Source organism: Daucus carota, chromosome 2 (assembly GCF_001625215.2).
Source record: "Daucus carota subsp. sativus chromosome 2, DH1 v3.0, whole genome shotgun sequence".
NCBI lineage: Eukaryota > Viridiplantae > Streptophyta > Magnoliopsida > Apiales > Apiaceae > Daucus > Daucus carota.
This window is the reverse complement of record NC_030382.2, coordinates 7,165,606-7,180,658: the sequence shown is the minus strand read 5'-3', so window position 1 is coordinate 7,180,658 and position 15,053 is coordinate 7,165,606.

Below are 15,053 nucleotides of genomic sequence, written 5' to 3'. Positions count from 1 at the left end.
TCCCCTTTTGGTTGATAAAAAGCAAAAATAATCTTTCCCGTTAAGATAGGTACGATTGTTTCGTAAGACATTGTACTTTGACTTTTAAAAACTACGTTTCTTCCCATTATATTGTCTTTTTGTTCAATATTTAACATCTTTTTGTAGATGAGAAAATATTGTAAGAAAGATATAACTTTCTTTGATTTGCTTCCCCTCAATAGTTGACCAATTTGTAAGTGTTTCTTTAAATAGTTTGATCAAAAGATATCCTTTTTAAAGAAATGGAGGTAACTCTTTCTTTTGGCAATGAAGTAGTTTCTTTGATGTTTTCCAACTCGTAATATTTCCTTTAATGAAATATGCATTGGTTTGTTTCCGTTGGAGATTATTAAAAAAACTTCTTTTGAGCTCATAATTTGAATAATTGTTTGAGCCAACTTTTGCCAAATTTTTCAATCAAAGTCGAGATTATCAACTTTGTGAAGATCTGAGATAACTTCTTTTGATATAGTTCTTGATCATTTATTTCGACAACTGAGTTGAGCTTAGTCATTTTGATATTTCTTTTGATTTCTATTTTGACAGCACAACACAAATAAATTATATTTTCGTGTAGTAATCGAAATAAAGTCCATTTTTGGATTTTCGATTCATTTTATCACTTCGAAGCATTTTGCTTTAAATTTATAAGTGTGAATCGTTTCGTTTTCGAGGATGAATGCAAATATTTGCTTGAATAATATCCAAAAACGAAGTAAGATATTCATTTGATTTTGTAACTGAGATAGTTTCTTGAGATTGTTTAATTTGAGATAAGTGCAATATAAATGCTGAAATAAGATCTCAAAAAAAATGAACTTTCACTAATTCATGAAATTTGTACAAGTCGAATTCAAATTACAGTGTACAAAACTCTGAATGCTAAAGAGTAACTAAAACCCTGCAGATCAAGTCAGTCCAAAAGAATACAGTTTTATAACATATTATCAGTCTAGTGCATTCATATTCGAACTTAGAAGCTAGATATTGAGAAACTAGATTCAATTTTAGTTTCTTTATTACATACAGGTCTATTTAAAATCTGTGATTTGAAGAAGGACAAGAAAAACATTAGAAAGATTTTAGACAATAACTAAGTTTAAAGTTGAACTGCACCTGTAAACTCAAGGCAGAGTATATAAAACTCATTTGAACCTAAAGATCATGGTAGAGTACAAGTTCACTAATAGTTTTAAGAAAGCATCAGTGAAATCTCATTTATCAGAAACTAACACTAGCATGCATAACTTATCAAATTATAGCATAGGCATGTTAATGAAACAAACTAACAGGATTATATAATTTGCAGATTTATATTGATATACCAAAATCAGTCCATAAAATGGACTAAAACCTGCAACCTTACAAGAACCTTACTAACATACATATCTCAGCAGACTGAGATCATACCAGCATTCACAAAACAGATTAAAGCAACACAGAACCACTAACAGTGGTTATAGAACCAGCAAAATGGAAACCAGCCAGCAACAGAGCAACCATAGTAGCCAGAAAACCAGCAAACCACACAAGAACCAGATTAAACAGGACCAAGCAGTCAACATTCCCAACCAACAGCAGTCAAAACACAGATCTAAGCCTTCTCAGGCCCATCAACAGAAACAAATCCCATATCATCAGTCAAGTCAATCATACCAGGAAGCATTTCTTTATCAGATTTTTCAGCCTCATCAATAGCCATTTTATCATTCTTATCAACCATTTCATTAACCATTTCCTCAGAAAATAATCTATCCATTTTCTCATCAATTCCCTCTACATTACCAACTGTAGAATCTTCCTTATTCTTGCCTTCTAACTGATCAAGCCTAGCCACAATACTAGTAGTCATTTCCTTAAGAATTTCTATTTCACCTTTTAACTTATTAATCTCAGCACCATTTTTAACTGAAGCATGAGTATTTCCAGTTATCATCACAGTAGGGGAAATGCACACAGGACTAACAGCAAAGGGCTTACAGTTTCTTAAGGGAACTTGAGGCTTAACCAAGTTAATAATATCACAATATTCAATTTTCTCAGCTAAGATTCTAGGCATTGCTATGTGATAAAGTTCAAATAGGGAGGTCAGTAGCAATCCATAAGGCAAGTATTCAACCTCAAAAGCCATAATCATGTTAAGCAAGATAACATAGTTAATGTTAAACTCAATTTGATTTGTTACCAACTGAAACATCACTTTAAGATCCACAAAATCAAAGTAATGAGCATTCTTAGGCTTAGGCAACAGATTAGATCTCACAATAATAGCAACTTGTTGGTAAAGAGGGGTAAAATGATGATACTCTATAGCACAGTTTTCTTCACATAACCCTAGAGGAACATCAACATCACAGAAATGGCCAACAAACAACTCAAACTCCTTTTTATCAAAGACAAATTTCTCATAAATGTTAATGCATGGTTGATGTGGAACATGTTCTCCTAGTTTAAGACATCTATTCAAGGTATTCACATCAACAAGCATATTCTTATTATGCACCACAGTACTAATCTTAAGCACATCATCCAAACCCTTCTGCACTATCATATTAGCATAAAACTCACCAATGAGATGCACAAAGTAGTTCTGTTCCCTATAAAACACCATATTTTCCCACTTAGCAGCCAAAAACAGATTATGAACTACACCATTTTGTGGAACACAAATCATCATGCCAGGTTGCAGGTTAAGCAGCATATTATCAAGTTTTCCTAAGTTGGACAAGTCAACTAAGATGCTCTTAGGTGCAGTGACAGTAGGCTTAGCATATGGAGTATTGATCTGCCTAGGAACATGAGTGTTTTGTGATGGTATGTGATGATTTTGCTGTCTAGAGTTGTGAGAAGAGGGGTTGTGATGCATGTATTTTTGCTTTTTGTAGAAAGATTTGTGCTTATAAGTTTGAAAATCACTAGGGTGGTTTTCATTTTGGTACTTCCTCTCCATAGTATGCAAGAGAGGAAGAGTTTGAAGAGGTTTAGAAGAAGGGTTGGAATGCAGTTTTTGAAACTCCATGCAGAAAATACTTTGTTTTTGAAAAGGTGGTGTGGTTTTTGAAATCATGCAAAAGGTTCTATTTATAGATAAAAATCTGTGCACATGTATATGCAAATATGTATGCAAGTATGCAGTGTGTGTGTGTGATCAGACATGCATTTAGTGAGTTTTGGAAGTGTTATGCAGCCATATATCACATAAACAGTTCAAGCATGCTTGCATTTAATGTCTGTCATGAAGCAAGTAGTAAACTACAACTCAGCTAAGTGTTTAAGCATGTATATTGTGGAACTAGTGCAGATAACAGTGTATACATGTAAGTCTAAATGTAAAGACAACCCTATCTGTTACATAGGGATGATAACTCAACAATAGAACAGGACAAGCAAATAACACTACGTCTGCACCGGAATCGGAAGATACAAAGACTAAGGTTGAAGAAGCCATCTACAGTCTTGAAGGAATAAGTTCACTGGAAGAAGTTCATTAATATGTTCATGCCTCAGTGAAGAATAAAGATTGAAGTATTCAAGATTGTGGAAGTAATGAAGATGTTGTCCAAGTACTCGAAAGATTTCAGTGCAACCCCTGAAGCAAGATATTTCTCTATATCTTGGTTGGTTATTTACAATCAACAATTGAAGCATAAACTAACCCTGAACCGACTGATCAATGTTTGCTGACAAAGAAGGGACAATGTTTGACTTCAGTGTTAGTCGCTTGTGAACCAGACCAGTGCACTAAGCGTCAACACATACGGAGTTTTCCAAAGTATTTATCAATCGAAGAATTGATCAAGTCATAACAAATCATTTGTTCCAAAGCCAAGCCAAGCCAAGCCAAATGCCAGCTATGCCAAAGCTTACTGCTCAAATGCCATATATCAAGCTTCCACAAAAAGCCATATCAGGAAGTGACCTATCTTTTATATGTGTGCACTTATATATTTGTATATGTACAAATATATCTATATATATGTATATATGTATATTTAATTAAATATAATATATATAATATATATGTATATATGTTTTTAAACATATGTATATGTATATTTATATGTATGTATATTTAAATAAATATATATGTATATAGTATATGTATTTATATTTTACATAAGCAATTATATAATTAAGTGTATATATATATATTATATTATGTGCATATAAATATATTCATATTTAGAGAGAGTTATATATATCTTTATATATATATATATTTATATTTATATTTACACATAGTTATATGTATATTATATATATTTAAATATATGAGAATATATTTAAATATATGTGTATATATATGTTACTATATGTTTATATAAATATTATATATATGTATATATTTATATATACTTTTCTTTATATATATTTATGTTTATATTTATATTTATAAATAACTTTATATATCTCTATATATATTTATATATATATATACATTTGTATTTACATATAATTATATATTATATATATTTAAATATATGAGAATATATTTAAATATATGTACATATATTATTATATGTTCATATAAATAAATTATATATGTGTGTATATATTTATATATACTTTTATTTATTAATATAATAACAACATAATATATTATATTATATATATTATGCATGCATATGATGATGTCAGGTGTCTAGGGCACCCTAGGGTTTGCATGTGCATGTGATGTCATGTGTCTCTCATGAGCTAGGGTTTCACACACACTTGATTTATATTCTAAGGCATTGCAGGAGGAGTGATAACAGTAGTATACAGGAGTCTCCTTGGCGCAAGTTTAAGTCAAAGAAGGTCTTAGGAGAGAGAACAGTGGATGGTTTACCCTGTTGTGGCGCAAGTTGTAGCATTCTTGTATAAAACTAAGGCAGTGAGAACAGTGGATGCAAGGCAAGCGCAAGTTGGTTAACCTGTTAACCAGGAGAGAGAAGAGTGACACAGTGCATCACTAGGCGCAAGTTTGTTTATAACTTAGAATTATTCTAAGTTATATCACAGTAGTCTCCTGAACTTAGGTATATATATACATATATAACTAAGTGGCGCCATTTCCTTTAACTGAGGGCCACTTGGATATACTTGTATATATTTTCTAAGTCAAATTTACTCTCCTTGGCATGCATGAAGCTACTGGAAGCGCAAGTTCTGTGGTGGCGCAAGTTTGGCTTCATGAAGTTAACTAGGGTTAGTTAATGTAAAGTCTATAAATACTTGAGATGTAAGTTCATAATTGACACACACTCTTCACCATCTTTATGGTGGAATGGCTTTGTGCCTTGCACACTACTACACACAAATAAACTCTAGCTTAGTTTTGTATTATAATATATTTAGAAGCTAGGGTTTGTGAGTGTAAGTAGTAGTAGCCATTGTAGCCAACCTTCGGGTTTGGATTTATAGCACCCTTCGAGGTATTTATCAATATACAGATATACCTTGAAAATATTGTGTGTTGGTTTAATATTTTCATATCCTCAGAAACCGACCCAATAAATATCCGGAACACGAAACCCATTACAGAACTGCAATTTGTTTATCCGCAAGATTCGAAAGAATTTTAAATTGTAGTGAGTATCGTATTCAACCCCCCCTTCTACGATACTTTGGACCTAACAATTGGTATCAGAGCCAGGCTGATTGATATACAAATCAGGATCCTTATCGTACGGATAATCAAGAACCTAGCTTTTGATATTTGATTAGGGGAAATGTTCTTCCGGTTTGTGTTGCTGAATTTGTCCGTAGGCCTAAGCAAGGATTATCTGTCGGATACTGAACTTTGGACCAGGACTTATAAATTTATATTTTAAATTTTAATAAGTTTATTCTATAAATTTGACTTAATTTATTTTAAACTTATTAATTGAGTTTATTACGAATTAATTGAATTTATCTTATAAACTTAATTAAATTTACTTTATAAACTTTACTAAATTCATTTAATAAATTTGCTTAAATTTATTTTAGACTTGTAAAGTTTACTCTTAGACTTTATCAAGTTTATCATAAATTTTTATAAATTTATTATTTAAATTTGTATAGTTTATGATTTAAATTTAACTTATATCCATAATCAGTTAAATCCTCTTAAATATAAATTTAAGAGGATTTAACTGATTATGGATATAAGTTCAAGTTCAAGGGTTCAATTTAGTTTGTTCTGGAAGCTATGATTTAATTGGAGACGAGACACTTGAATATTTTCAAAAATTAAATTTATCTAATAAATTTTAATATATTTACTAAATGAATTCGAAGTAAATTTGTTCTAAACTTATTCAGTTTATTATAAATTTATTTGAATTTATTTTTTTTAAATATAATTAAATTTACTTTATAGATTTAACTAAGTTTATTTTATACTTTATTTTCTTTCTTATTTTAAAACTTATTTTTAAATTTATTTTCTTTATAATTTAAACTTAGTTTAAATAATCAAGTATCCCGTAACCTTTTTAATTATTCTACTCCAAGACAAATCAGATTGATATTTAGTTGAGACGGATCAGGCTGACAGATTACAAGACAAACACCGGCCTTTCAAATACCAGATTCTCAGAACCGGTAATGGAAGTACATTGATGACCCAATCCAATTGATTTCTCAAAGGATTATTAGAAGCAGTTTTCTATGTTCGACAAAGCTGATTGTGATTCGAAGAAGATTCTATTGAAGACTAATTTGGTACTACTGACAGTGGATTTTGAAGAAGATACTTCAGGCCTTGATCTGAGTAATTACTCCGACTTGATTATTAGGTCACCAGATCAGGATGGGAATTTGCTACATCTGCAATGAAGCATCTTTCCAGGGCTCGGTATGTCAACTTTGAATGGCACCACTGGTAGTAGGAAAAGAGAAGTTTTTATGGACGAATCTTCAAGGGATTTCAATCTAACTTAGTTATTCAGGGATATACAATTACACATTGAATTGTACCAATGCTAAATTTATCTGGAATCAGTTGAGATCAAAGACATAGAACTGTGGAGGTTTAAGGATATAATTATGGAGTTACTACCGCACCAAATCAGTTTCGTGCATTAATGTCAGAACCTTGAGATTGAACACAAGAGTTTATAGCTGCTGAATTTGAGGAAGCTCAAGTCGACGAAAGTTAACACTTTTGAAGAATGTGAGGACAGAACTTCAAGGATTAGCATAACACTATCTGAGAGGTTTAGTCATGTCAGATTCAGATGGAATCCATTGGTTTCAAGTGGAGACTCTTCAGGGTTCAATTCAACAGGCTGTTTGAAAACTGAGTTGGTCAGCGCACACAATATAGCAAAGAAGGGTTGTTATATACATTTGAAGCCTCGACAAACAAGGATGATAGGGCTTGTCTGAAATTCAAGTGGATGTTTTGAACGAAGCATCACAACAAGTTCTTATGCTACTTAAGGAAAGGTGTGAGATGGAGCAGTTGCTGATGAGAGGGATGATTATGGTTATCTGGCTATCCTAGCATTCTCTGAAGATTACTCAACTCGCACTTCTCAGGTACGAATTCTTTCTAACTATGCAATACTTATTTCTTTATATTTAAAGCATGTTATAAATCTTCGAGTAGAATTGTTTAACACACAAGCACAAGCATGATAGCATCACAATAGATAATGTTAAACTAGTATGCTAGATGATTATTCTAGTAACTAGGACTGATGATAATCTTGTGCATGTGTCTTTAGCAGATTCTTAACATGTGTATGAATATTTAGGATTTGATTATTTGCAATGGTGAGATTAGAAGCTTTCCTTTGGAACACGACTCTTAGTTTTATGGGTTATGATCCTAGCATATATAACTTTGTTAAAACACTTAGTTTCAAATTCCCTAGTACAACTAGATTTGCTTATTTATCTGAATTGTTTGTTAAGGAATTTATTTGTTCTATGATGGAATGTCTACCTTGTGTTAGTAGAACTTTTAGAACTTCATGTTAGATCTAAAACTAACTTAGGTAATAGAGATAGTATAATCCCGTATAACAACAGATTGGGATTAATCCTTATGCTCTTAGAAGATTATTGAATATCTGTAATTCTACTTGCTACCTGTTACACTTGTGTTAATTGGTTTAAGTAGAGAGTACTGAATCTTCTGAATTGCATAACTGCCTGTCTTGCTCTTGTCTTATCTTTGATTGGTTGCCATGTGTATTCAACATCATGTCTGCTTATCTTCATGTCATGAATGCATTTCTTTGTACTTGCATTGAATTTAGAAAAGCATGTTTGAGAATCACATTAGGGAAATGTCTAGATAAGAATTAGCATGTTAAGGTTGCTTCTGTTGTTACCACTGTTAAAGAAAAATCTCTAATCCATCCGGACCCAGTTATGATTGGGGACCATAGAACTCTTTCCATTTGTGATTGCAGGTTACATATATTCCATATGATTTTTGGTGCACTCGGTTTGCTGAGTAGCTGAAATCATATGAATCACAAAAAGTACCCTGTTAGCAAATGTGATCATGTGAGCAGTTCCGTCAATAATCTTTGGAAGATGACAACAAAGATTCTCTTATGGAACATGCTCCTTTTATGAAATGTCATCATGGAAGTATATCTTTCTTGGAAGAGTCAAAGCACACAAATTCTGAGTATCAGACTGTTCTCTGACAAAGGACATTATGTCAGTTCATGGAATAGTGCTTTATCTCAAATCAGGAAAGATGTGAATCTGCTCGTAGCTAATATGGAACTTCAACTGAAGATGAAGTGAGCTATTTCGATAGTAAAGCTTCATCGGATGAGTGTTAGCTATGGAACATGAAGCTCTCACACTTGTATGTCAAAACAAGGAGCTCTTTTTATTCGTAAGATGAGAATTAGTGAGAGGACTACCTCATCTGGGATTCTATATGGATGAAGCTTATGAGGTATGTCAATAGGGAAGTCGAAGGAGCATCGTATAGAATCAAAGATATGCTCAACATTACTGAGCCGCTTCAGATGATACATATGGATTTCTACGGATCAGTTAATGTTATATCTACAACAAAGCCAAATATCTTTTTGTGATGATCGTTGACTACTCTAGAGTCTTTTGTGTTGTTCATATGTGTTCGAAGGACAAGATGTCACAAATGAAGGTTGACCAAGATGAACCCTGATCATTGATAAATCCAGAAAGACACCATTCTTTCTAGTGGCCAATCAGAAGCAAACACTAACTCTTGGTATGTGTTTGGAGGAAAATGCCTCTTTGAAAGTCTTGCATTTGAAAATCAAAGAATATTTTCCTCGGCTACTCAATGGAGTCTACAGTCTACAGGGTGATTATGATTGATCAACAGAAGGTGATTGTAAGTCTGGATGGGACGTTGAACGACACTTTGCTCCAAGCTGTTAAAGGTGATATTATTGGTTTAATAATGATTCGGATCCAAGCAGAATCTCTTTGCAAGGATAAGGATTATTAAAGGAATCCCAGCAACAACTTAGGGGGAGCATTTGGTGGATCTACTAGTCAAACTCAACACCACATTGGAGATGAACAGGACATATGAAGAACGTATCTGCTTAGACAAAGGGTTTGAAGTCAATATCATTCTCGATTTCTAGTTCTTATATGTTCCCAATGGTGAAGTGAAGATTGGGAGAGCTATTGTGAAAGGATGTTATTTCTTTAGGTTTCAATCTGAAGTGAAACTTGAGGAAGATTCAGAAGCTCTTAAATGGATCCAGATTGAGTGATTGCACAGCAATATGATCTCAATCAAGTTGGAAAGCAGATTGTGTGGATTCTGATACCCTGACCTAAAGACAATTCAGTACCTAGTACTTGTCGGGTATTCAGATTCCAACTGGATAATTTTGGCTCTGTTACGAGGGACAAGCCAATTTGGTTGCTTAGAGTTACTTCAAAAGAGAAGGTTATGAAGATGACAGAAATAGAATCTTCAAGTTCAGGACTCTACATCTTAGAGGACTTAACGACCTTCAAAATTGAACTAAAGCGCCATTGACGAGACTTGGGTTCAGGATATTACAGTGAGCTAGAAGATGAAGCTTCATACAACATTTCAAGGACTTTGTAGTTGCAGATCCAACGGAATTTGTATTCTCTTTCTTCACCAGCTCTCTATGGGTTGCTATCCAACACCTGATGATCGTCACAGACATGGTATGACTTCTGACTAGCATATTATCTTAATATCTGTTTGCTAGAGTCATATTTGGTATCCAAATTATTACCTCTCATGATACAAGGCACACACAATACAAATATATGTGCTGCGATACCATGATTATATTATATGTGGACTAACATCACTTGTGCAAGATAAATGCTAAGTGAATGCAGATTAGTGATATGATGAGTTTGTTGGAAAGTTGCAATTCCTTATGGCCTACTAGTTAGCCTAAAGAATGATGGCAATAAAAGGAAGTCAAGGATCTTTTGAATATGCACATTTTGGAAGATTCTAGACCTGCCAAGACTTATGCCAACAACCACTGGACTTGATCAGTACAAGAAAGATACATCAACTGAAATGTCAAGTCTCAGAGGTATTCAACTTATCACTTTACTTAACTGCAAGTAGATCACATACTATATTTTACATAAGGTATTATTTCATTCATGAGCATGTCTATCGTATTTCTTAAATGAATTCATGAGTATTAAATTGTCTATACATAGGACTTGTGAATTTATTTAAAATCCAATACCTCGTGCTTTTTGCTATTCTATGTGATTGCCATGTTTATTGCTTTGCATGCTTAGATGGTGATTATATGTTTTAGCATGAGTGTTTGTTATCTCAATTATTTAAATTGTGTTGCATGACAATTAAGTGACTTATTTGTTCATGATTTAAATGATTAGGGATGACATGAAGCATGACTTAATTATGTTATTTTTTCTTGATCTATACCTCTTCAACAATTGGTATCTAGTAGAGAAATTTAGCATAATCTAGTTGTGATATATCTGTATATGTGAACATACTTAGGATGATTCTCTAGGTTGAATTCACTTATATTGATATATAATCGGTTGCATGACTTATTTGTTTCTAGACTTATGACTTGTATCAGTAATTGGTATCTAGTTTGAATCTATTTAGAATTTAGTCATGATATACTAATATTTGTGGAGTTACTTAGATTCTCTCTAGGCTGAATCCATTTATATTAGTGTATATATTTGAAGCATAACTATTTGTGTTGGATATTTGATGATTTATTAATTGATATTTTATTTCATGTCTAACTACATATAGTTGTGATACTTTTAGTGTTAGTGATTTTTTTTTGCATGCTTATATGTAGATCACTAATATTAATTGTTAATATTTTTTTTGCGAGGAGTTGTGTGAATTCACTTGTGTTTAAGGATTATCTGTATAAGACTCGTGAACTTTTCTTCAACTTTCCCTCGGGCTTGCGAATATCTTTGTATGATTGTCATGATTTTAGTTGTTATATGCTGATCTGATAATTATATGATATTGCGTAGGTAATTATTATTTTATCTTAGTTAAATTGTGATCCACAATTATATGCCTATTTGTTTCATGATTGACTTTGATAGAATAATAGAAGCATGATTAATTCATTTTTGAAATATTTAATTGGTATCTATTTCTGATGCTTTATTGATGTTTTATTTGTGAATTGATTGTGATGTATTGGCACTGGTGAAATATTGTTGCATATTTCTTAAAACCACTGGTGCTAATATATTTTAGGTGTTTAATATTCTGAGTACAAGGGAGACAACATAATCTTTATTCTGTCTCATATTTATGTTCTGGAGTGGTGAGTTTCTTCAAAGAAATTTTCTTATCAATTGATTTCAACAATTGGTATCCACTATTCTATTTCATAAATATTTCTTAGCATATTTTGCATCTATACATGTAGCGTCATAGGACGAGACATTGATTATCTTGTATTTGTGTACTTGGTGATCTCTGTCACTTACAACGTCTGTTTTGACGATGTGCTAGTATGAGGCCTTTTCACTAATTATTGTGGTGAGTGTTTTATACACTGTAGCGCATAAATTTTCTTTTTCCCTTTTTAAAATTGTAGTGAGAAACAGGAGTCTGTGTCTTCTTCAAAGACAAGTTCATTTAAACTTTTTATGCATAGATTCAGACTCTCGTACTCAAACCAGTTTTTAAAGGAAAACTTTGATTCTTTCATCGGTTGTGATTGTCATTCTTTATGAAAATCATTTTACACTCACAACTGGTTCATCTTTCTCAAAAGATAAAATGCAATGCTTTCATTCAAAATCATAGACTTTCCAAAGTGCATTTATATCTCATTCTGTTCTTCGGAACTTTATCAGCCTCTTGGCTTTCCTAGATAGTCATAAGGTTGAAAACCAACAATCTTTATCCCAGACTATAAAACCAAATTCAGAACACATCCCAACTTTCCCCCTGGAGTAATAAGGAACTTTTCAAACAAAAAGTCAATGAGGGAGAAACTGTACTCGTTGCAGCAAATAAGGATGTGAGGGATAGTGTACCCACAGCTCTACCTCTCAAGGAAAAAAAGGTGTTTTCAAACTTGAGGTAACTGTTGCTCATCTGTATTCTCCCAAAAGAATATAGAGCTGAAAAGGCAATAAAACAGTCTCTGGAATCATTCTCTCAACAGGATGAGTCCATTGAAATTCGCTCGTCAGCCAGAGCATCTTGTATTGAGTCAAGCACATCATCAGTAATCACTCTGATGAAGAGCCTAAACAAAAATCTTATGGACACAATACAAGAGAGTGCACAGTAAGGTTAAAGGTTTTGTTCCAGAAGCAACTTCTTCATTTACCATTTTACGGTAGATAAGATGGTTGATGCCTTTATAGGTGTAAGGAGGAAACGAGGGTCTCAATTGCCAAATCTTCAGGATTCTCGTCTCCCTCCCCAGATAAGAACAGATCTGGATCCAATCGGAATGGATTTCCTATTTATAGGAGATCGGCAACTCTCTGACTATGAGTCAATTTATTGATGAGTCGGTTGAGGATCGGGGATTTACGAAACCCCATTGCACCGCCAGTGACCTCTCTTGAAGGGGCTATGGTGATTTTCTCATGCAGGTACAGAAGACCATACTTTGAGTGCTGAGAGAAACACTGTGAGCCAAGCATTGAGAGTTAAACACTTGGTGAGATTCTGAGAAGAACCAGTTAGATATCTGAATGAGAAATATGTGAGCATGAGTGAGTGCAAACACATAGGAAATTGAGAAGAGTGAAACACTTGTGAGGTACATATAATAATAATTGGTATTGAAAGCTCACAAGTTGTTGAAAGAATTGACGGAAGCAACTATGGTTCATTCCATTTCACGGTGTGAATTTATGGTTGATGATTCTCTTGAATCAAGTGTCTTCACAGACATTGAGGAGGACTTAGGCCTTTGCCATAATTAAGCCTTTGTCTAACCTCCCAGAGCAAAGAACTCTGGATCCTTAACTGGATAAGCCACTTAGTGGTTGGCAACTTGTGGACCATGATTCGGATTTATCTAATGAGTCTGCAGGGACTGGGAATTACGAACTCCCATTGCACCACCGGTGACCCCCTTTAAGGGTGGCTAAGGTGATTTTCTTGCAGGTACTCAGCATTCTGGAAGCTCAGTATTTATGTGGAGGGATACACTTACAGAACTCGTGAGTGACACCCTTACCCAAAAAACCGAGAGAAAATTGAGTGTTGAGTGATACACCTGCAGAACATTTTAGTGAGACACCTACTAATTACCAAATTTATACCTAAAGACAAAGTGGATGTTGTTACTGGTATGTCAGTTTCACTCATTACTTTTCCGTTTGGAACCTATTCTTTCAGCATAGGGACCAACCCAATCAAAGTAAACCCTTCTTCTGAACTCTTTCTTCGACCCCAGCTTTAGCGTTGTTTAGTTCTCTACGGGGATATTATCTTTTGGTACAGGAAGTATTGTACATGTTCCTTGACCTATTTGATACCACATATCCTTGGAGGATTCCACAACTAAGGGGGAGAATATATTTAGGGGGTGAATATATGAAAGGGGGAAGAAAAAGTAAGTGAGCTTTCTTTAGCTGTCTACAACTAAGGGGGATTAAACTACTCTTTAGCTGTGTACTACTGAGGGGGAGATTTTTCTTTCAACTAAGGAGGAGGATTGATCTTTCATCTAAGGGGAGACAACTACTTATCACCAAGGGGAACCTGATCAAGGTAACGGGAGGAGAAGTATAAGGTGATACATCTATTCTTTAGTATGTGGTAGACAGGAACTTATTCATCACCACTGAAGAATTTAAAGAAGCTGCTGATTGTTCTTTGCATAATGGAATGTTTTGAATTCTCTTCAAGACAGACTATGAGGATTATCTGGCAGGTAAGCAAGAACCAGAGAAATAAAGGTGATATGCACATCTGTTATTTCTGTTCATGAAATCTGGAAATGTATTATATGATCCAGAAACATTGTAGCATTATTTACTAGTCCAGGACTTTACTTTTTCTAGTGTTAGTTGAGTTATCCTCCAGAGGATTTGCTTGTTATGATTAACAAACAAATAGGGGGAGATTGTAAGTCTAAATGTAAAGACAACCCTATCTGTTACATAGGGATGATAACTCAACAATAGAACAGGACAAGCAAATAACACTACGTCTGCACCGGAATCGGAAGATACAAAGACTAAGGTTGAAGAAGCCATCTACAGTCTTGAAGGAATAAGTTCACTGGAAGAAGTTCATTAATATGTTCATGCCTCAGTGAAGAATAAAGATTGAAGTATTCAAGATTGTGGAAGTAATGAAGATGTTGTCCAAGTACTCGAAAGATTTCAGTGCAACCCCTGAAGCAAGATATTTCTCTATATCTTGGTTGGTTATTTACAATCAACAATTGAAGCATAAACTAACCCTGAACCGACTGATCAATGTTTGCTGACAAAGAAGGGACAATGTTTGACTTCAGTGTTAGTCGCTTGTGAACCAGACCAGTGCACTAAGCGTCAACACATACGGAGTTTTCCAAAGTATTTATCAATCGAAGAATTGA